This window comes from Phocoena sinus, chromosome 6 (genome assembly GCF_008692025.1).
Source record: "Phocoena sinus isolate mPhoSin1 chromosome 6, mPhoSin1.pri, whole genome shotgun sequence".
In the NCBI taxonomy this organism is placed as follows: domain Eukaryota; kingdom Metazoa; phylum Chordata; class Mammalia; order Artiodactyla; family Phocoenidae; genus Phocoena; species Phocoena sinus.
Genome location: NC_045768.1, coordinates 37,891,631 through 37,914,595, shown reverse-complemented (window position 1 = coordinate 37,914,595; position 22,965 = coordinate 37,891,631). Strand labels below are relative to the sequence as shown.

The 22,965-nt window shown below is 41.8% G+C and overlaps 1 pseudogene; it reads right to left on the bottom strand.

Annotated features, from left to right (window-relative positions):
- Positions 1-8,086: 8,086 nt before the first annotated feature.
- Positions 8,087-22,965, bottom strand: part of LOC116754988 — a 55,698-nt pseudogene continuing 40,819 nt past the window's right edge.

Sequence of the window (22,965 nt, the reverse complement as noted above, 5' to 3'; positions counted from 1 at the left end):
TTTTGTCTTCCAGCTCACTTATTCATTCTTCTGCCTCAGTTATTCTGTTATTGATTCCTTCTCATGTATTTTTCATTTCAGTTATCGTGTTGTTCATCTCTGTTTGTTCTTTAGTTCTTCTAGATCTTTTTAAAATATTTCTTGTGTTTTCTCAATCTGTGCCTCCATTCTATTTCTGAGATTCTGGATCATCTTTACTATCATTATGCTGAATTCTTTTTCAGGTAGATTGCCTATTTCCTCTTCATTTATTTGGTATTGTAGGTTTTTACCCTGCTTCTTCATCTGTGACATATTTTTTTGCCATTTTGTTTTTGTTTTTTTTTTTTTTTTTTTTTGCGGTACGCGGGCCTCCCACCGCTGTGGCCTCTCTCGTTGCGGAGCACAGGCTATGGACGCGCAGGCCCAGCGGCCACGGCTCACGGGCCCAGCCGCTCCGCGGCATGTGGGATCCTCCCGGACCGGGGCACGAACCCGCATCCCCTGCATCGGCAGGCGGACTCTCAACCACTGCGCCACCAGGGAAGCCCTGTTTTTGTTTTTTAATGAGTGGGATTGTCCTCCTGTCTTACTGGTTGTTTGGCCTGAGGCTTCCAACACTGGAGTTTGTAGGCTGTTTGGTAGAGCTGGGTCTTGAGGCTGAGATGAGGACCTCTGTGAGACCTCACTCGGATGAATATTCCCTGGGGTCTGAGGTTCTCTGTTAAGTCCAGTGGTTCCAACAGAGAGCCCCCACCACAGGAGCTTCGGCCCAACCCCTGGTGGTTCGCTTGGGGGTTCCTCCCGTCTCTTTGGGCGTCAGGGTCCCTCACCAGTGGCCAGCGGGTGCCCTAGTTGTAGGGAGACATTAACTTGGTGCCTTTCCACACCACCATCTTGACTCTGCCCCCTGTTTTTAATTTCTAAGAGCTTATTTTTGCTCTGTGAATGTTCCTTATTGATAGTACCTTGTTCTTGTTTCATGGCTGTGATAGTTTTGTCTCTCTCTCTAAATATATTAATGATAGATTTTTTTTCCCTCCATAAGATCTACTCCCCCCACATTGATATTTTTCTGTTTATTTGGTCTCCATTTTCCACGTTAGAGCCTTCCACAAAAATCCAGTGATCCTTTGATTGTTCAGGGGAGCTAAAATCCTGATTGAAAGCTCTGAGTGATGGGAGCAACTTACCAACTTTACTGTAGGGTGATGTGGGCAGGGTGCATTTCTTGGGGAGAGGTCTTACCTCTTAGCTGGTCAGTACTCCAGGGAAAGGTCTTTCAATCTCTGGAAGATAAAGGCAACAGTATCCTGAAAGCCAAGTGGGTATTATTAGCTTTTAGCACTGAGCACTCAGATGTTGTTACTTAATTTCCCTGCTTTTTGAATAGTACCAGTATACTCAACTGTGCCCAGCATAGCTCCCAATCTAGCATCCCTCTCTTTCACTCCAGAAAATACATCTCCAGACTTTGGTCAGAGTAATAGTGGCAGAGCATGGGAGAACAATACTTAAGGATAGAGCTGTTCTCAAAATGCTTTTCCCCCACCTCCCCTTATACCCCCAGTTCCAGAGGTACCTGCTTCCACCAATTCCTGAGCCTTCTGGAAAATCTTCAGTGTAAATCTAGATTCCTCTCAGCTTTCCCCCACTAGTGGCTTAGGATTCAGCTTTCTTAGGTTGTTTACTCATTTCCAAATTTTTCATCTGCTCTCCAGTTTCATAATTTTGTTGCTATTGTCTTCTGTCTTTGTGGGTTTGTACCTTTAAAAGAAATATCCATTTGACTCTAGTTTCAATGGAGTTTTAGATAGAAGAAAAATGATACACTGTCTCATCCCAGAAAACATTCAATATTTCTGATTCTTAACCCAATTTTCCTCAATCTTTGTACCTTCCTTACTTCCTCAGCCCATGTTCATAGCTATAAGAGGGATGATTAAATCAGGCTAGTTTCAGAGCTGCAGTTATAAGACAGGAGATGGATTACAACACATTCCTGCAAAGGCCACATTTTATTCTTAAACTTCAGCACACTTGATGGTCTTGAACTATTGGCCACATACATCTTTTTCTTCTGTGAGATTTAGCTTGCCAGCATATAAAACAGCATCTATGGTTTTAGTACCAGGCTCCCCTTGCTTGGAGCCTCAAGGGGCATGTATTAGCAGTAAGTGTAGATCAGGGGTGCAGGACAGAGCAGGGGGACCAAGCTCTCCTTCCCACAGTAGGCTTCCAGACTGAATTGGAGCACGGAAAGGACTAACATCTCTAAATCAAGCTTGGAGTTTTGATTACTACATTGGTATTCTCATCTGAATATACTATGTTTGCAACTTCTCGCCCAGGGTAGGGGTTCTTATTTGGGGCCATGGACTCATTGAGTCTATGGATAAAAATCCATATTTCTATCTTGGATGGGGAAAAAATTACATGTTTGTGGTCAGTCCCTACTATAATGTAATATGTTTGAGCGTCTGTCTTACCCACTCCACATTCCCAGTGTCTAGAATCACACCCAGGACATGATCAGGCTCAATAAATGCAACTGAATTAGTGAGGGAACAGTTAGGAGGGAGATCACCAAGGTGCTGAGAGATCATGGTAAGAAGTTTTGGGGTTTTATCTAAGAGATGAAGTATCTATTTCTAGAATGACTGATCAGGAAGAGACGATATTTGTGGTAAATTAAAGAACATTAACTTCACTCCTAAAACCACACTGGAACTACTCATGACTCCCCATGAAGAGATCTTAATCCAGCTCCTGAGTTCTACCCTGCTGCACAGCAAGTGGGAGATGTGCCAGAAAACTGGGATTGAAAAATGTTCATAAGTCCAAAATCCTAAGAACAGTGTGGGACTCTACAAAAATGTATGTCAAATGCCATGAAACGTGGTTTGTGCACTGCCAGCCTGCAAGTTCACAAGTTAAAGGGCCTTACAATTAAATTCCCACTCTGCGGAAATTTAAGAGATATAAATTCACAAATAAATCTGATACACAGATGCAGAAAAGAAAATTTTAAACTGGGTAATTTTTCCTAGAATTTGCACTTGAAAATTGATCTTACCCTGTAATTTCAAGTTGAAGCATTTGTGCCTGTTTTCCATTTTCATCTATGAAGACATATCTTAATGTCTAGATCTGGAAAGAAGAGATGTTATTTTTATTTTAAGGCTTGCAAAACAATATGCTTTGCTGGGGATTCATTCCCATCTTGAGGATTTTTGCATATATTCACTGGAGATCCTTGTCAACAGGCTACTTGTCCTACCATAAAGGTTAGTTTCAATTCAGTTAGAAATAGCCACCAAAACTTTTACTGTCATTTAGATTCAAAAATCCCAGACAGAACTCTGGTATTTTCTTAACCCCTTCAACTACTTCATCTAATCAGCCCTTAATAAATGGAGATCCTACACTTATAAGGACTCCATTCACAATTTTCCATTCTAACTTCCAGGCCCTCATTTTTTTCTCAATGATTTCCTTGTCTTTTAATCCACTCTACACAATATTCTATCCTATATGATACCCCAACTATGTATCCATCAAAATACCAAGAAATGTGGGAGGTCAGTGAACTTATGTCAAAGTGAATCCTCTACAATGCCCCATCCCCCAGGTAATCTGGTAAATTTTGGGCATTTTATCACACACTGATGGTAATATCCAGGGTCCTGAACAAGACCAATGCAATCAATTGTGCCTCAAAACTTTTTCATTTTTAATTGAGTGATCAAAGTGCCAGGTACTATTCCAAGTCCTTTCCATATAGTAACTCATTTAGTGCTCATAACAACTCCACGAGGAAGGTGCTGTTATCACCCCTATTTTACCAATGAAGAAGCTGGGTTACACCCCTTGCTCACAGTTACCTACTAGTAGATACATGAGGCCAGGTTCAAACCAGGCAGGCTGGCTGCAGAGCTCAGACCAGTGGCCACTAATACATGCTGCCTCTTATTTATACTGTCCTTGACCATTGTGTATGTGTGTATCTCTGTCAATGTGTGCCTGCAGAAATTCCACAAATCCTGCCTTAGTTAATTCTTTGAAGCAGCAGCAGACAACAGGGATAAAGCTCAGGGCATATGTCTAGTTGAACAAGTATGAGGGCAATAGGAATGCTGACCAGTTAGAAAGGATGCTACATAAGTGAGAGCAGACAGCCTCATCCTGGTTTGAAGTCGAGAGGGGAAACTTCCTGAAGGAAGTGATGCTTAAGCTAAGGCAGAAGGATGAGCAGGAGTTAGCTAGATGTGTATGGGGTGGGGGGGTGGGGGGCGGGTCAGAGAAAGGAACTAATCCCTGAGGTCATAAGGCTAGCCAGAGCGCATCCTATGAAAGCCTCACTATTCCTGGCCATGACACCCCAAGCTGGTCAACTGGCCGAGATGACAAGGCTGTGCCACAGACCGCACACCATGTGTTCATTCTTTTCTCCCCCCAGCCAGCTGCCAACTGCACAGTTTCATGTAGACACATCCTAGAACTAAAACTACTTCAGGGATGCCTGCAGCAAAGCTGAAGAGAACATCCAGAAAGCCAAAGAAAGCGTGCTTCATTGAATTTACAATGCAGAAAATATCTGTAGCTCCTTAGACATTTGTATTGCTATAAAAATTATACTTTATGGGATAATTATTAATGGTTTGAAGAGAATAAACAGTATAAGCAAAATAAAGCTGATACTATGAAAATGTAAACCATGTAAATCAAAATCATAAAATCATTATTCAATACTCAGAGGCCTACTTAATATATACATATGAAATTTCTTACACACATATACTATAAAAGCCCACAAAGACCATCACTCTGAAGCCATTCATGTACAAATATGAAAATAAATCTTTATCTTTAACCTTGATTTTATCTTCAGCAAGAGGACTGTACAGTTTGGCTTTATGCAAATCACATTTAGTATTAAATAATCAAACGTCACATATGTCATATAAAGCAGCAAGTAGAAAAAATAAATTATGAAAATGCATGAGGCTAAAGTTAGCAGTGAAAGATGTCTCCATATCCAACTTTCTTTTCCATGATGAAACTAAAATATTATCCAGTGTGTCAGGATACATAAAAAAGAGTGTAGCATAACTGATTTTAAAAGCTCTCAAAGGAAAAACTGAGCCAAGATGAGTTACTTGCACAGAACTACGCAAATGTATCAAATTATATCTGTTAAAAAAAATTAGATACCTTTTTCTTACCAAAAATATTCTTTAAATTTGAGAACACCTTCACGAAATCAAATGTTGATAATAATCTTGATTTCCTAGCAAGGCAATGGAAAGAGACGTAAGTAGCTTTTCTTTAAATAAGATTGCTAACTGGAGCTTTAAGTTTCTAATTTGGACTTTGTCGCAAAAATATTTATCCAGGTTCAAAGAGCTACAGATGATGGCTTTGTGTACCAGAGGCACCTATGTAATCTAATCAATTTGGGTGTACCAGCCGTACAACCCAGAAGCAAAGATCAAGATGATATTTCTACATCAAAGGTACATTCTTATATACAGATTGTAAGACAAATATAGACACTTTGGGGGAAAATAAAGACAACACAATAACATGTATACTAACAGAGTTTTGAGCAATTGCACCAAACACCTAAACATGAGTACCATAAGTCAACACATAGGTGTCGGGTCCATTCTAACCTGGGCTCTGTAGATGCCACCTAGGCAAACAGCGGTGGCAGAACTTTCATCTGACCATGGCACAAAAATAACCACCACTCCCTCCCCGGTTCAGTTTGACATTCCCCACCAGCAAGGCATTCCTTTCGGTCAAAAATGTAAACTTTTTTTTCTGGGACCAAAAAACAGGAAACAGGAATCCACAGTAAAGTTGCTGAAGACACAACCAACTTTCCAGTTAAAAAAAAAAAATAGATCTAGTAGGTAGAGAGAAGGCACACCTTGAAAAGCTAAACAACATTGTGGCTATTTATAATCTATGTGTGTAACATATCTGGTCAATATGCATTAAAAATAATAACAATAGAGCTTGGGGAATTTAAGGTCTGATCATAAACATCATAAACAGGAGAAAAACTGCTACATGGAATTATTTTAATTCAACAAAAAGGGATGTTTTTAGATGATGTAGTACAATAAATAAGAGCTATTATTTCAGTTTTTTCAGCAAGCTACTTGGGGCCTAGCCCTATCACAAGGTAAGTTCAAGTCTCTGGTTGGGAATAACTTGGCGAAGGCCACTGAAATTCAAAAGCCAAACCTAAAAAACCAGGCCTCACTGACCCACCCTGGGGTCAGGTGTTTAGCTGTTGGAGACATTTCACTGGGGAATCTGGGTGGCAGCACAGCTTCTAGGAGGGCAAGACCCACCAGGCTGTGGGTGAGAGTAACTCACTAGTCTCCTCAGACAAAGGACTCTGACTTACCTCTCCCCTAACCACAATCCGCTTCAAAAGAGATGATTTTCCAAAACTACACGTAACGTTTCTTTCACCGTTCATTATTTAAGAAACTGAATGCTGGCAACCAGAGAGTTAGGAGATTTGAGTTATACTGGAGATTATGCTTTTAAATCACAGGGAGGTTCGAGCATGGGTATTTTCACTTGGCAAAATGGTAAATCGTTTTAAGTACTAGTGTGCTTTTTTAATGAGATATAATTCACATACCAAAAACTTCACCATTTAAAATACACAATTTAGTGGGTTTTAGTATATTCACAAAGTTGTGCAACATTATCACAATTCCACAACATTCTCATCATCCCCCAAAGAAACCACACACCCATTAGAACTCACTCCCTGTTCCTCCCTTCACCAGCCCCTGGCAGTCACTTGCTGTTTTTTTTTTTTTAAGTGAAACGTGACAACTTTCCTGTACTTTGTATTTTCAGTAGCGCGTGGCTTTATACGTTTTCATTAGAATTTTTAAAATTTATTTATTCATTTATTTTTGGCTGTGTTGGGTCTTCGTTGCTGCATGTGGGCTTTCTCTAGTTGCGGCGAGCGGGGGCTACTCTTCGTTGTGGTGCGCGGGCTTCTCATTGAGGTGGCTTCCCTTGTTGTGGAGCACGGGTTCTAGACGTGGGACTTAAGTAGTTGTGGTGCACGGGCTCAGTAGTTGTGGCTCGCGGACTCTAGAGTGCAGGCTCAGTAGTCGTGGTGCACGGGCTTAGTTGATCCGCGGCATGTGGGATCTTCCCGGACCAGGGCTTGAACCCGTGTCCCCTGCATTGGCAGGCAGATTCTTAACCACTATGCCACCAGGGAAGCCCTTCATTAGAACTTTTAACACTTAATTCAAACCATGGGCTTTATAAGTATTCTGAGATTATAAAATACTCTCTTCTATATACAAACTATTTCTGTTGCAAAAATGTTTTTTTTTATACATAAAAAAATAGATATTTCTGTCTCCACTGGAGCTTAAAACATTACCATTTTTTTCCTCAATTAAATTCTGTTCTTGTATATGAAGTGAGAAGAATCAATACTCCAATATTTAAAAAGCATGAATGACCCGAGTCCTTATTAACTGTGGGCCATCTCACTCTCCTTCCCACTGCTTAAAGACCTACCATGCTGAGAGGGCCAAGGCCTGAAAGGCAAAGCTGCTTGTTTACAGACAAGGAAGCGGATCTAACGTGGGCTGGTGACACGTCCAAGACTACAAGGCTAGTTTACAGCACAGCAAGGATAGCAACCCCCCTTTTCCTAGTTTTCTAGTATTGAATATTGGAAGTAAATGTTATAGGTTATCTACAAAATCAGCCACCATATGAATCTAATTATGCCAGTGAATTTCTTCTATAGTTTTGATCTGAGCATGTGATTTTTTTTTTACCACTTTAAAAACCTATATGTTATCTGGTAAGACTTTGTGAGGACAAGACAGGTACATTTAACCAGGGGGCCCAAATCATTCATTGAAACATAGCAAACAAGAGCTGAGGTTCTGGAGGGACCCCAGAGCATCTCTCAGATTCCACACACTGTAACTCTCCACACGACAGTGTCCGTAGGATGCACCACTATGCTATGTAAGAAGCAAACAAGTCACATACATTCAGTACTCTGGAAATGAAGGCCTCATGGGCCAAGAATGTTTGGGATTTAACCATTGCAACAATTCATCTGGGCTGACTTTTTGGAACTGGTCCCACTCAGACTGGAAATGGATTTGCTGTCATCCTCACCAGTTCTTTTCTTTACTTCCCTGGAGAGAGAAAGAGAGACATATAGACAGAGAGAGAAAGGAGATTACTGAGGTATAAAACTGAACCGTAAACAGCTCTATAGAAATAAAACGGCACTACTGAGCACTTGCTATGCACCATCCAGACAGTGTTCTAAATGCTTTGTAGCTGTTGACTTATTTAATTCTCACAACAACTATGTGATTTCATTGTTCCCCATTTTATTTAAAAAAAATTTTTTTTTAATGATTTTTGGCTGTGTTGGGTCTTCGTTGCAGCGAGCGGGGGCACTCTTCGTTTGCGGTGCGCAGGCTTCTCATTGCCGTGGCTTCTCTTGCTGCGGAGCACAGGCTTTGTTGCTCCGCGGCACGTGGGATCTTCCCGGACCAGGGCTCGAACCCATGTCCCCTGCATTGGCAGGCGGATTCTTAACCACTGCGCCCCCAGGGAAGCCCTGTGCCCCATTTTATATGTGAGGAAACGAAGACAAAAAAAGAAGTTAAGAAATTTCCCTTCGGTCACACAGCTGGAGAAGTGGCACAGCAGTTGGGCTCCAGCACCTGCGTTCTAAGCACCAGGTCACACACTCATGCATGAACACACACACATACCCAGGTGCATACACACATGTGCACAGACACACATGCCCAGGTGCATACACATGTGTGCACACACTCACACGCACAGACTCCTCTTGCTCTCTCCTGTGGTTTCATATGGCTTATAGTCTGCCACACACACAGCTCACGCCTTAGAATTCTGGAACCTGGCTCCCGTCCCCAGCTAATGCACAAAAGCAATGATGACTTTATAACCATTCTGTAGTTATACACGATCATGGAGTTAACAACAGATGGTTAAAATCCAGGAAAAAAGAAGTCTGCCTTTTGCCTCTTCCTAAATTTCTTTTAGAATTAACTTCTAGAGGCAGCACTGGACCTAAGACCTCCATGATCTTATGAAAGCCCCCTAGGAAGTCTCCTATCCCTGGGGATGCTTGGGAAATACACCCTTAGACAAGCTGAATGGCAGTCTCTGTGGGTGAGGAGAGTGTGACAGCTCGTCCCCAAGGTGGTCCCAAAGAATTCTGCCTCCCTGTGGTGGTGAAGCTTGTGCGGCTGCCCCCTGGTCAGCACCGCCTCTGTGACTGCTCAGACCAGTAGAATGGCGAGGAAATGGTGTGCTGAGATTTCTAAGCCAGGCATTAATCAGGCCTGGCCGCTCTGAGCTGCAATGTAAGTAGCCCAGGGTTCTTCGCTGGAGAGAGGTAAGAGAGGTCCCGGGGGCTGAGATCCACAGGGAGGAGCATCCTGGCCGCAGACATGCAGACGCGCCACAGCCGGTGTCCATCTGACTGCGAACACATGAGACACCCAAGGGAGAGAAGCTGAGGACTCTCCAAGTGAGATCCAGTCAATTCTGGTAATTTCAGAAAATAAAAAGTGGTGCTGGTCTAGGCAATTACATTTTGGGTGGTTTCTTACAGAGCAGTAGATCCTGGGAACTGGCATATTCCCAGCACGGCGACGCTGTTCAACAGGAATAGAATGTAATGTAATCCATATATGTAATTTAAAAATTTTAGCAGCCACATTAAAAAATGTAAAAGGACAAGTGAAATTTTATTAATATATTTTATTTAACTCAGTATTGCAAAAATACTATCATTTCAGCATGTAACCAATAAAAATATTAATGAGGTATTTTACAATGTTTATACTGTCTTCAAAACCCAGTATTTATTTAATATATCCAGCGCATCTCAGCTTGGATCAGCCATACTTCAGGCAGCTAGTGGCCACCAAACCAGTCAGCACAGCCCCAGAAGGAGCTGATACCTGCTAACCTTTGTAAACCACTGCACTGTGAGTAGGAAACAAAAGGGAAACTAGTTCTTGCTGAAGGCCAGTTAATAAATGCTATGTTACGTGTCTTCACATATCCCTTATTTAATACAAATAACACTCACACCCGCTCGCACAAGATCCTCACAGGTGACAGGTGAGCATCACTGTCCTTACTTCACAGATAAGGAATCAGAGACTCATGAAAAGAAGGAAGATACACAGTTCAATCCATAAACCCTATAAGACTCAGTTCAGACTTCTAACCTGCAGAGCTGTAAGATAATACATTTTTATTGCTTAAACCACAAGGCTAGTGGGAATTCGTTACAGTGACGATAGAAAACTAGTACAACTTCCAAATGCCAAATCTCGACCATTTGGTTATTCAATAAATGTCTGATTTATGCCAAGCTCTGGGATCCTCAACTAGTGACCTTTGAGAGAGAGACAGATGTCTTCTAAATAAATTGTTACCAGGTCCCAAGAGAGCTGCTAACACACAAGCACAGCGTTTGCAGGAACACAAAAGGTGCACCACAGTTGTGCTGGGGTGAGGGGAAGGCAGCTTTGTGGAGACTGAGCTTCAGGGAGACTTTGACAGTGGAGCGACCTCTTGATGGGATAGGAATTCACCTTCATGTAATGAGGAAGGGAGATCCCAGGTGCAGGAAACAGCATGCATGAGGCGAACAGGCATGAAAGAACTTGGCCACAACTGGAAGCAATGTTTGCTGTGTGGATAGATGATCTTTCATTTGGGAAGCAAGATAAGAGATGCAAACAAAGGTAGGTGAGGCTGGGCTCTGAGAGACTATTAGCCACTTGTTAAGGAGCTTGGACTCTATGCTGTAGGTAGGACACCTACCTACAGCAAGAAAGAAAGTCTTAATTGGATGTTTATTTATAAAGATTACCCTGTTTACAGGGTGGGGGATGAACTGATGCTGGAGAAACTCTGAGGCAGAAACTGAGGTGCCTCCTGCACTACCTGGAGTAGGAAATTCTGAGGCCTGAAGCAAAACAAGAGAGAGAGAGAGAGAGAGAATACGGACAGATTCAAGAAAGATTACAGAGAGGTCACCTAATCAATAGGGCCCCAGAACCCACTAGAGGTAGGTGATGGAGAAAGAGAGGAAGGAGTCAAGACTGATTCTGGTTGGTAGTTTCCTGAGATAGGATATGTAGAATGAGGAACAATTTTAAAGAAAAATTAACACATTAGAATTTGGACATGTTGGGGCAGTCATGCCTATGGAATTCCCATTTGTTAGTGGATGGGAATATGGTCATGGAATTTTTTTAAAAGATGAGGATTAAAAATACAGAAATTGGAAGTCATCAGCTAGACATAGTTCTAGAAACCATGGGGGTGGAAGACATTAGGCAGAGAGAGGAAGGAAAGAGGAAGAGAGTGCAGAACAGAATCCTGAGATTACCAGCATTCAAAAGGCAAGCCAGAGATTCAGAGTAGTGAAAAGTCCCAATTTTACTCTTAGTAGCTGTGTCACTTTGAGCAAGCTGATTAAGCATTCCAATTCCCAATTTTCTTATCTGTACAATGGGTATAGTACTCACAGCATCCTCACAAGACAACTCACATCGCTCCCTTCTGGGAGGTCCAACAGCCTCTATTAGCTACATATCATATGGCTCCCTGGTCATATATTTTGTTTTCTTTTTTTCCTCTAATATTAAATTGTATGGCCTTTCTTACATACCCTGATATCCCTACACGGCTTTGATGCTGAGCACTCATAATTATGCAGATATTATTGAACCTGAAAGCAAATATTAAGGGAAAAAAAACAGGTACCCATATTGTTCACCTGGACTTCAGTTTCTTTAATCTACCAAAAATGCAGGCACATCCCACTTTAAGGAAGTCAGGAAGATACAATTTCATACAACTCAAACAGGTTTAAGGCTGGGAAAATTAAATTACCTCACCAAAAACTACCATGTGCTTCACAACTGCATTTTGAATGACTCAATCTTATGGACAGGTTTACACCCAGCGGGCTCAGCAATGGCGCTGATACATCAGCCTGAACTTTTTGTGTTTTTCTCAAATTTCAGGCCATTGATCGATTTAATGCCTGTTGAACTTGAATGTTTAAAGCCTGTGGCTCTAGTGACGGCAAATGTATTTACCAATAGACAATGGTTGGGATGAATTTCCTATCAGCCCTACAGGGAAATTGCATTTCTAGGAGAAACTTTTCCTGGGATTGAGAGGTTTTCCAAGAAAAAGCAGAGGAGTTCAGGTTGTTAACCAAACATTTATGGCCTCCCTTCGAAAACAAATTTTGTTTCAGACAGTGCAAATCCATAAACTCTTCTAGTTCAAGTTTTATGACATGACATGGAATGAAAGGGACCATGCCGGGAAATATCTTATGAAATCTAAATCAAGAACTTACATGTTTTGCATTATATATAACATTCTAAAGGCTGTAACACTTTATTTTTTTTCCACATCTTTATTGGAGTATAATTGCTTTACAACGTTGTGTTAGTTTCTGCTGTACGACAAAGTGAATCAGCTGTACGTATACATATATTCCCATATCCCCTCCCTCTTGAGCCTCCCTCCCACCCTCCTTATCCCACCCCTCTAGGTGGTCACAAAGCACCAAGCTGATCTCCCTGTGCTATGAGGCTGCTTCCCACTAGCTATCCATTTTACATTTGGTAGTGTATATATGTCCATGCCACTCTCTCACTTTGTCCCAGCTTACCCTTCCCTCTCCCTGTGTCCTCAAGTCCATTCTCTACGTCTGCAACTTTATTCCTGCCCTGCCACTAGGTTCAGCAGTACCATTTTTTTAGATTCCATATATTCGTGTTAGCATACGGTATTTGTTTTTCTCTTTCTTACTTCACTCTGTATGACAGACTCTAGGTCCATCCACCTCACTACAAATAACTCAATTTCTTTCTTTTTTAATGGCTGAGTAATATTCCATTGTATATATGTGCCACATCTTCTTCATCCATTCATCTGTCAATGGACATTTAGGTTGCTTCCATGTCCTGGCTATTGTAAATACTGCTGCAGTGAACACTGTGGTACATGTCTCTTTTTGAATTATGGTTTTCTCAGGGTATATGCCCAGTAGTGGGATTGCTGGGTCATATGGTAGTTCTACTTTTAGTTTTTTAAGGAACCTCCATACAGTTCTCCATAGTGGCTGTATCAATTTACATTCTCACCAACAGCACGAGAGAGTTCCCTTTTCTCCACACCCCCTCCAGCATTAATTGTTTGTAGATTTTTTTGATGATGGCCATTCTGACTGGTGTGAGGTGATACTTCATTGTGGTTTTGATTTGCATTTCTCTAATGATTAATGATGTTGAGCATTCTTTCATGTGTTTGTTGGCAATCTGTATATCTTCTTTGGAGAAATATCTATTTAGGTCTTCTGCCCATTTTTGGATTGGGTTGTTTGTTTTTTTGATATTGAGCTGCATGAGTTGCTTGTATATTTTTGAGATTAATCCTTTGTCAGTTGCTTCATTTGCAAATATTTTCTCCCATTCTGAGGGTTGTCTTTTCGTCTTGTTTATGGTTTCCTTTGCTGTGCAAAAGCTTTTAAGTTTCATTAGGTCCCATTTGTTTATTTTTGTTTTTATTTCCATTTCTCTAGGAGGTGGGTCAAAAAGGACCTTGCTGTGATTTATGTCATAGAGTGTTCTGCCTATGTTTTCCTCTAAGAGTTTTTTAGTGTCTGGCCTTACATTTAGGTCTTTAATCCATTTGGAGTTTATTTTTGTGTATGGTGTGTAACACTTTTTTAAATGGTAGTTTTACCTGTGGAAACTATGCCGTTTTCACTTAAGACTTGGGTATTTTGACAAACAAATCTGATGGCACAGTATAAAGCAAATTTAAGTCTTTACATGTTTGTTTATTTCTAATTTTCATATTTAACACATTGTTAACAGAACTCAGAGGACTCAAGCCAGGCCACAATACAATAACAACCATTTTAAAAACTCCTTGATAAGTGGTTCACAAGAAGTGACCTTGTTATCGAACGCTTCTGCACACAGGTGTTTTGTGTTCCCAAAGAAACACAAACCTGAGTGGAAGCTACCCTGTAAACAGGGTGGTGCCGGGCTGAGCCAACTCTCTGGCGGGAGCACACGGGAAGAGCACAAGCGGCCTCCAGCTCTCCTATCCTTGTAACATAGAGAATTGATTATAAAAAGAGAATCGATTCTGCAATCTGGGTGTGACGGTGGCACTCTGGAGTCATTTAACTGTAATGTGACCCCACAAGACAATTCAGTGTTAAACAGTGATTATGTTATTCAGTCGAGTCCAGGCTGTTACATATAGAATCATAGACTGTCAGGACTACAAGGGCCTTAGGAATCATTTTCTTCAGCGCCCTCGTTGTACAGATTAGAAATGCCTAAAGGAAGACAGGGACTTAGTCAAGGCTCTTCAGCTGTTCGGGGTAGATTTAAGATCAGACGTTGAGCCTCCTGACACTACACTCCTCCAACGAGCTGGGCAGAAGCCAGCAGCCATGCGGAGGGCCTGACCTGCAGCATCCTTTCCTGCTCATCCAGGACAGCAATGCAGCACCCCCTGCCTGAAGCTAAGGTAGCACCGAGTCCCTTATTGTACTAAAGTTAAGATTCTTATAAAACCAGAATCTCACAAATGATCAGGAAAAGAACTACACGCCTAAAGTTATGTTTTTGCTTTGGCAGCAATTAAAGTATCATTGGCCTGGATTTTGTTGATACACGTTTTTTTTTCTCTATTTTTTTTTTTTTTTTGGATATTTAATCCCTTTAGACCAGCAAAGAATCATCTTTTCATTTGTGGCAGAAAACTAGGCAGAAGAAATAAATCTAACAGAAAACATTCTTATTTCCTAAGAATGCTGCAACGATTAAAGTACAGTTAAATCCAAGGTCTTCAGTGATGCAATTTTCATTCTAATCCACATCTCACAATATTATTTATTGTTAACACCATTGACTTAGCTTAATAATTACCTGGGTAATAATTTAAACAAAGTGCTTCCAACTGGCATGATATACAATTTGCTTTGTTGAGGTTTTTTTCCCCTTTACCTTGGAAAATGCCATAATAGACAGCTATATTCATAATAGTCTCCTGTGTTTAAAACCTGGTTCCTGGAAGTGATTCATACCTGTCAACTATTAGCTTTGTGGTGACATTTTGCAGAAACATCAACAACACCTCGGATACATCTCCTTTGTTTGTCAGTAAAGGTATTTTGCCAAAGTTCACAGTGAACAAGCATCATTACCAGTTTTTATAAAAACCATGTTTGTTTCTCCAACCACTACTGAAAGACAAGACAGTGTTTTCCAATGTAGATTCATGTTATGGTCAAGAAATCTGGCACACACAACAGCTAAGTGAAAATTCAATCCTGCATCCAGTTTTCGAAATGTAAGGCAAAACTTTACCAGGAGAGATGGAGAACAGCTTCCACTATATTCGAACCATCTTTGGCATTTGTTTTACAAAATAACGCCCCATAGGTCTGTAAAAATTATAAATACACCATTAAATGAAGGCTTTAATTAGGTTTCCTGGAATGTTAGCTTTTAAAACCAATAAAATAAAATAAAAATACTCCCCTTTTGAGTATGCTAAAACTAACAGCTAAGAAATTGAATTCAAAGTTTCAATACTTTAAAAAAAAAACAGGTTTGAGCCTAGTTATTCCAGGAACAACTCCTAGTCAGAGGATTTTTATTTTGCATCCCCCCCCAAAAAAAACCCGTAATACAAAATTTCATGTTTTAAGGTTTTTATTTCCAAGAGTCACATGTGCTACCAAGTGTTCTCTATCAAATAATTTGAGAGAGAGAAAAATGATAGCTTAAGGTAACCACTCAGGAATTAAATGTCCATCTAAAGTATGTCATGAATTGGGAGGTTGGGATTGACATATATACATTAATATGTATAAAATGGATAAATAAGAACCTGCTATATAAAAAATAAATAAATAAAGTATGTCTCCTTTTGGCCAGAAGCTAACACACATTCCCCTTCACCCTATCATCTTTTCCTATCAAGATTCAACAGCCTCTCTGTCACTAAAACCTATGGACATTTTCTAGTCCTCTATTTTTCAACCCCCCAGTGGTTATGCATATAATCATCGATCATACCACTCTCCTTCTTCAAACCCTTTAATGCTTTCCCCCATCCCTCTCAAGTAATACTGAAATGCTTACCTGGCAACAAGGCTTAGCTTGTATGTGGCCCCAGCCAACCCCCCAGTTTAACCTGTCACCACTCTCCCTCACTCACAACGCTCAAGTTACCCTGGCTGTCCCTCTATTTCCCCAACGCTCCAAATTCCCTCCCACCTCAGGACATATGCATCTACTGTTCCCACTACTAAGTCATCCCCTACCCCACTAACCCCCTTCACCAGGCTGACTTTTACCTACCTTCTAGATTTTTAGGTAATCCTCCCTTGAAGTTAAGTGTTTTCTAACTCTGAAAAGTCGGTATTAGGTTTTCCTATTATAAAACCTCTTGACATATGTATTTTCCCAGTATAGCACTTGCCACAGCTGTAATTGACCAAGTTATTTTTGTGTGTCTTTGTCTAACAAGCTGGAGACAATTTCCCTTAGGAAAGGAGAACTCTGTGTGCTGTGGGGCTGGGTGTGGGCGACACAGCCCTGTGTGGGATACGGGCAGGATGTGATGGGTGCTCCGGAGCAGAGAGAAAGGGAAGAACCGAACAACAGGCAAAGACTACTGTGAAACCTTTACCCGTGAGCCCCCAAATCCACAGAAAAGCTTAAAAAAAAAAAATGAATGTATTTGTAGTAGAAATGGGTAGTGCTGCTACCTGACACAGTGCTGCTACCTGGCACAGCCAGGATGTTATGGGGTGAAATAGAGACTGCCTTTGAGGACGCAGGAGGGTGGAGGTCAAGAGATGCATAATAAGGAAGCAAACCTCGGGAAATCTGAGAAATCGTGAAGAGGGAATAAAACTGGCCTGCAGCCAGGAATTCTGAAATCTCTAGAGGGACACGTGGATTACATGAGTTTAATATCTATCTGCCCCAGACAGTAAACTACGTGAGGGCAAGGACAGTCTGGTTTGTTCTCTACCCTTTGCTCAGCTCACAATGAAGTGCTTTTCACATGGTGGATACAGTTAAATATGTGTTGAATCAATCTCTTCTGTATTTCATTGCCTAGTTTTGATGTTTATCATATTTGGTTCAAAGTTCTAAAATTTAAAACAAGTAATAATTCCAACTTAAAATAGTGAGGTTGGGACTTCCCTGGTGGTCCAGTGGCTAAGACTCCGAGCTCCCAATGCAGGGGGTCCAGGTTCAATCCCTGGTCAGGGAACTAGATCCCACATGCCACAACTAAGAGTTTGCAAGTCGCAACTAAAGACCCCGCACGCCACAACTAAAAGATCCTGCATGCCGCAACTAAAGATCCAGTGTGCCACGATGAACACGCGATGCAGCCAAATAAATAAATAAATAATATTTTTTAAAAATAGTGAGCTTGAAACTTCTTTTTAAAGTTAACATGTATATGCTACAGAGCAGTCCTTTCATGGTACTGATGACAGACAGCAATGATAGCAACATCAGGTCAGACTGTTAGGGTAAGAACCTCTTATTTAACCCAAGGAGCATCTGGTTCCTTGTTTGGGTAAGACAAGGCACAAGAGGGCCATGCAGCCTTCTGATACAATGATAATAACGAGAGAATAAACATTACCCACAATAACAATCTGGACAGAAACAGGGTCCAACCACTATACAAATGCATAACCAAAAATAATTTTACACTATTCCAAGTGAATACAAACCTTACAGAAAAGAACAAGTCTTCCAATTCCCTTCACCCCTTCACCCAGGTGACACACAGCCCAACCTTCTGCCCCTTGGCACAGGGACCCTCTGGAACCAAACCCATGTTTTCAAAGTAGGACACCCATTCTTTTCCTTTTACCCAAATTCCAGGACTAGAGAAGGGTTCCAGGAGCTGGGGAAGAGTGAGGAGGAAGACGGGATAATTTTGCCTCCTCTTTGTCACTGACACTCAGTGGGGGAAAACGATCATGTGATGCTTTTACCTCTCTAAGGGATTTAATTCTTGGTGCAGTTACTAACAGTTATGGGGCAGACAGGCATGGGGGCGGGGGCACTGGGAGTTCTGCCTGTATAAGGACAGAAGACCCACCAAACTGAGCGGAGGTCCGTCAAACAACCTCTTCAGCTAAGGTTGACAAAAGTGCAAGACCCCTTCCAGCTTGGACCCACTCTCACTCTTACCATGGCCAGTTTTTCTCCAAGGTACCCTGGGACATGTTTTTGTCCCTCTGCTTTAGCAGCGTCATGAAGATCAGCCTTGTTTCCTACCAAGACGATAGGAATGCTCTCATGGGCTGCAGCCTACCACGAAGAAAAGGAAAAAACTGTGCACACGTCACACATTGGACAAGTTATGAGGATGATGACGACAACAGCTACCATTTCCAAATGCCCCTTATGTGCCACGTGATGTATACACAATATCTTCAAACCTCAAACTATCTCTAAAAGGAGCCAAACTTTCTCCCATTGCCAGGTGAGAAAACTGAAATTCAGAGAGGTTAAATAAGACCTTGTAAGGACCAAGGCCAGGGTGGTCCAAACTGATTCCATCACGCTTGCCACTATACAAACCAATAAAACTCAAGAGGCGTGACCACAAAACACTACTCGGCTGTAGTGCCCACATAATTTTCCACAACTTTCACTCCAAACAGTGGTGATTACAAATCAACTTCATTACCTCAGGTATAAAACACACAAGAATTCCCTCAGCTACAATGGGACAAAAATGGAGTCTGGGGCTTGCCTGGTGGCGCAGTGGTTGAGTCCGCCTGCCGATGAAGGGGACACGGGTTCGTGCCCCAGTCCGGGAAGATCCCACATGTCGCGGAGCGGCTGGGCCCGTGAGCCATGGCCGCTGAGCCTGCGCGTCCGGAGCCCGTGCTCCGCAACGGGAGAGGCCACAACAGTGAGAGGCCCGCGTACCGCAAAAAAAAAAAAAATGGAGTCTGAAAGTTCCACACTCACTGCTCTCTGGTTTATAGCAAAAGCAAAATACAAAGGCCCTAAAGATCAACATTTTTCTTGCGAGGAGTCACTGAGCGATCACTCAACGTAACAGACTCTTAAGATTAATGCCCCCAAATCAGCACAGCACGCTGTCACACAGCCCCGACACTCAGAGGGGAGCTGGCGAGCGCAGCGGAAGCGCTGAGAGGCAGGGTTAAGCTTGAGACCCCACCAATCCCACCACGTGGCTGCTCACTGGCTGCGTGAAGTCAGGCAAGTCTGTTCCTGGTTCTGCCTCACCTTCCCTGTCTAAAATGAAGGGATCAGCAAGGGCACATCCCCTTCAGCAGGCAGGATGAGAAGGGAGGACAAGCAGACAACCCTTGCTCTGGATCCTGAACAAGAGAGACAGCAGCCCTGACTGAGACGTGGGGAATGACCCTTTGCGGTGCCTAAAGACATCCAGGTGCTCATCCACTTCGGTGCCACACCTGATACAGCATCAAGAATTGAGCCTCAGGAACAAGGAAACTGTATTCGACTTCCTTTCTCTTCAGACCATTTTCCTCCAACTGAACATACCAGAGTGAAGTAAAAGCGAAGGGGAGAAGGAAATGAAAGGCCTTCCCTAAAACTGGACACCCCACCCATTAAGGTGTTAAGTAATTGCGTTCAGTGGGGAACTGCTCAGGATCTGAGGGGGCATCACGTGGAAGCCATGAATCAAATACTCGCTTAAGGGCTTCCCTGGTGACGCAGTGGTTGAGAATCTGCCTGCCGATGCAGGGGACACGGGTTCGAGCCCTGGTCTGGGAGGATCCCACATGCCGCGGAGCAACTGGGCCTGTGAACCATAACTACTGAGCCTGCACGTCTGGAGCCTGTGCTCCGCAACGAGAGGCCGCGATAGTGAGAGGCCCACGCACCGCGATGGGGAGTGGCCCCCGCTCATCGCAACTAGAGAAAGCCCTCGCACAGAAACGAAGACCCAATGCAGCCATAAATAAATAAATAAATTTTAAAAATTAAAAAAAAAAGGACTACTTAAAAAAAAAAAATATATATATATATATATATATATATATATATATTCGCTTAAGTAAGCCAAGGGTCTGAGCGTCTAAATGACTTCCCAAAGTCATACAGGAACATACTGGCACCTCCTTCAAGTCCTGACTCAAATATCACCTTCTGGTGTGGCTACCCTGACCACACTACCTGCAGCCCCCCTGCCTCACCATAAGGCCCGTTATCCAGCCCTCTTTTTGGTTTCATAACATTTATCACTTTCTATCGTTCTACTTATTTTATTTAAGTTTGTTGTGTGTTATGCCTCCCCCACTGGAGCACAAGCTCCTTAAGGGTAGGGCTCTGTGTTTTATTAATGGATATATGGCAAGCATGAGCCCAGTACACACACAAAGCAGGTATTTCAGAAATCTTTTTGAATATGTAAAAGAGATCAATATTGTTTGAATATTGTAAATATTCAAACAATAAATTATTTATGACAGGTAAGTAAATGGTCTTCGTTTTATTATAAGATTTTGTAACCCAGTGATTTTCAGTCGAAGTGTATTCATTATTAGTTCCGAGGGTCCATTCACCACTGACATTCTACTGCTTCTCAACCCTCTGGCTTATCCCAACGATCTCACCATTAGTTTCTACCCATATTTATGGTGGTCATATAAAGCATCCCAATACAATTTCCTCAAATTAGAAAAGGTAGCCATGGCAAAGGTTCACTGTGATAAGTGAAAAGTCAAATGCCAAGTGGCATCTAATTTTTTCTACATAACAAATTCAAGAATTCGTATTGAATACAGTTTTCTTCCTTTTTAGACCATATGAAAGGTAATACGAATAGCTAAAAAGGTCACTTATCATATGTAGGTGCTTATTTAGCAAATTATGGCCATGGGGCCCCTGGCACAGGCCACAGCTGGTCACTAAGGGCTATTTCAACCCTATGGCCGACCCTGCCTTTTGTGCCTCCTTTTCTTGAATATAATCCAAAGTCTTAAAATGAAGACCAAATCCAACAGTTCCAACAATAAACTGTTTTGCTACAGATCTTAAATATCTGTAGGTATGAGTGAGCTGGGATTATCCATTCTCACCGGATTCTCCGAACTCACTGGTCGATCCCAGGGAGGTCATCTGTTCCCTTGAGTAGATGCCTCTCCTCTATGCACTAACTACCTTGGAGATCCTTTCTTGACATCAAAAGATTTTTTTCTTAATTTGCTGCACACTCTGGTGCTTAATCAAAGGAGCAACCGACGTTGAATCAGGAGGCCCCATTTCCCCTTCTACGCCTAACCCCTAAATAACCAAAAACCAGTGTCATACGCTTTCTATGCCTTAGGTTTCTCATAAAAAGTGAGAATAACATTACATTTCTTACTTCCTTGCTCAGATATGTTACACAGATGAATATAACATGTGGGAAATTTTGTGAAATAAAATACTATATAAATGTCAACACACTTTCATTGTGTTTATAATAATTTTAAGTCATGATATTTCAGTTGAACAAAATGCATGTTTATTTATCATTGTCTAAGTCTTATTGCAATTTCAACCAGTCATTTCTTAAATCACTTCTCTAGTTAGAAAGAAAACACTCATTCTGGTGATTTACAGGGTATGAAATAGGCCCAACTGAAGAATCTAGAAGCTAACCTGAGATCAGACAGCAATCAGTTCTCTGTTCAGCCACCACTGCACTTAAAGCCTGTTAAAAATTATAGATAATAGACTTACTCGAAAAATTGTATTAGCCACCAGTTTTGTTTTGTTTTTCTCCGGGAGAGCATGCTAAACCATGGCTTGAACTGTAGTGTCACGGTTATTAATGACTGTTGGTAGCACACTGCCTGTGGTCAAAATCATTTTCTACTTTAAAAAGTATTTACCATGAAACCAAAGGATATGAAAGCTCCTCAGATGAAAGACACCATCTTACTGGAGCAAAACAAAGCACAGACAGTTACCACACATGTTTAAAATACCAACTGGTTATTTCAGTGGTACTTTGAGATGTGTAAATCACCCAAATCACTACCAGAAAGAATAAGGTCGAGAACACAGTTCTCTATGCTATAGAATTTGGACCTGGCACAAGCTCACACCCAGGTGGTATCTCACCTATGCCTCTAGCACACATGGAGGCCCTATTATACCCCCAATCACACTACACACCCAGCCCCATCACCCCCTTGTTTGTGAGAGCTGCTGCTCCTTCTTGGGCTGCCTGAATTTTCATGCACTGCCCATGGGGTTCTGATTTTATCTATAAGAAAACACAGAAGTTATCTTTTTTCCCCAGAAGCTCACTTTAGTAGTGTCCTTGGCTCAGTGGGAACTTGCCCAGCTACTAAGGAAGAGACCAGTACTGCCAGATGCCACTGGGAACCCCACATCTCACATCCAGTTCTTCCTGATGGCCTGGATCAGTGGCTTCTAATCAAGTTCGTTTTGACAAAGAAGAGAAAGTACATTTTCCAAGACAGCCTGTGACTCTCCTGTGTAACTTTTTTGTTTCTCTGTTTTCACTTCTTACCTCAACCATACCTTCCCATTCTCGTACGTTGAGAAAGCTTTTCTCACATGTAACATCATACAGCAGCAAAACACCATCTGCTCTTCTGAAGTAAGACTTAAGCAATACTTCTGAATCTGGAAGAGAGAAAAGCAGATAAGTAACAGTTCTAATCAGTCAGTCAGTTTGGGGCTGCCTCATTCTTCCAACTCTTTGATGCTCACTTTCTTCTCATCTTCTAAAATAACCCCCAATTGAGAAGAATCTAATAGCAGCCTATTACTGTGAAATAGCCATCCCCGAGGCCTA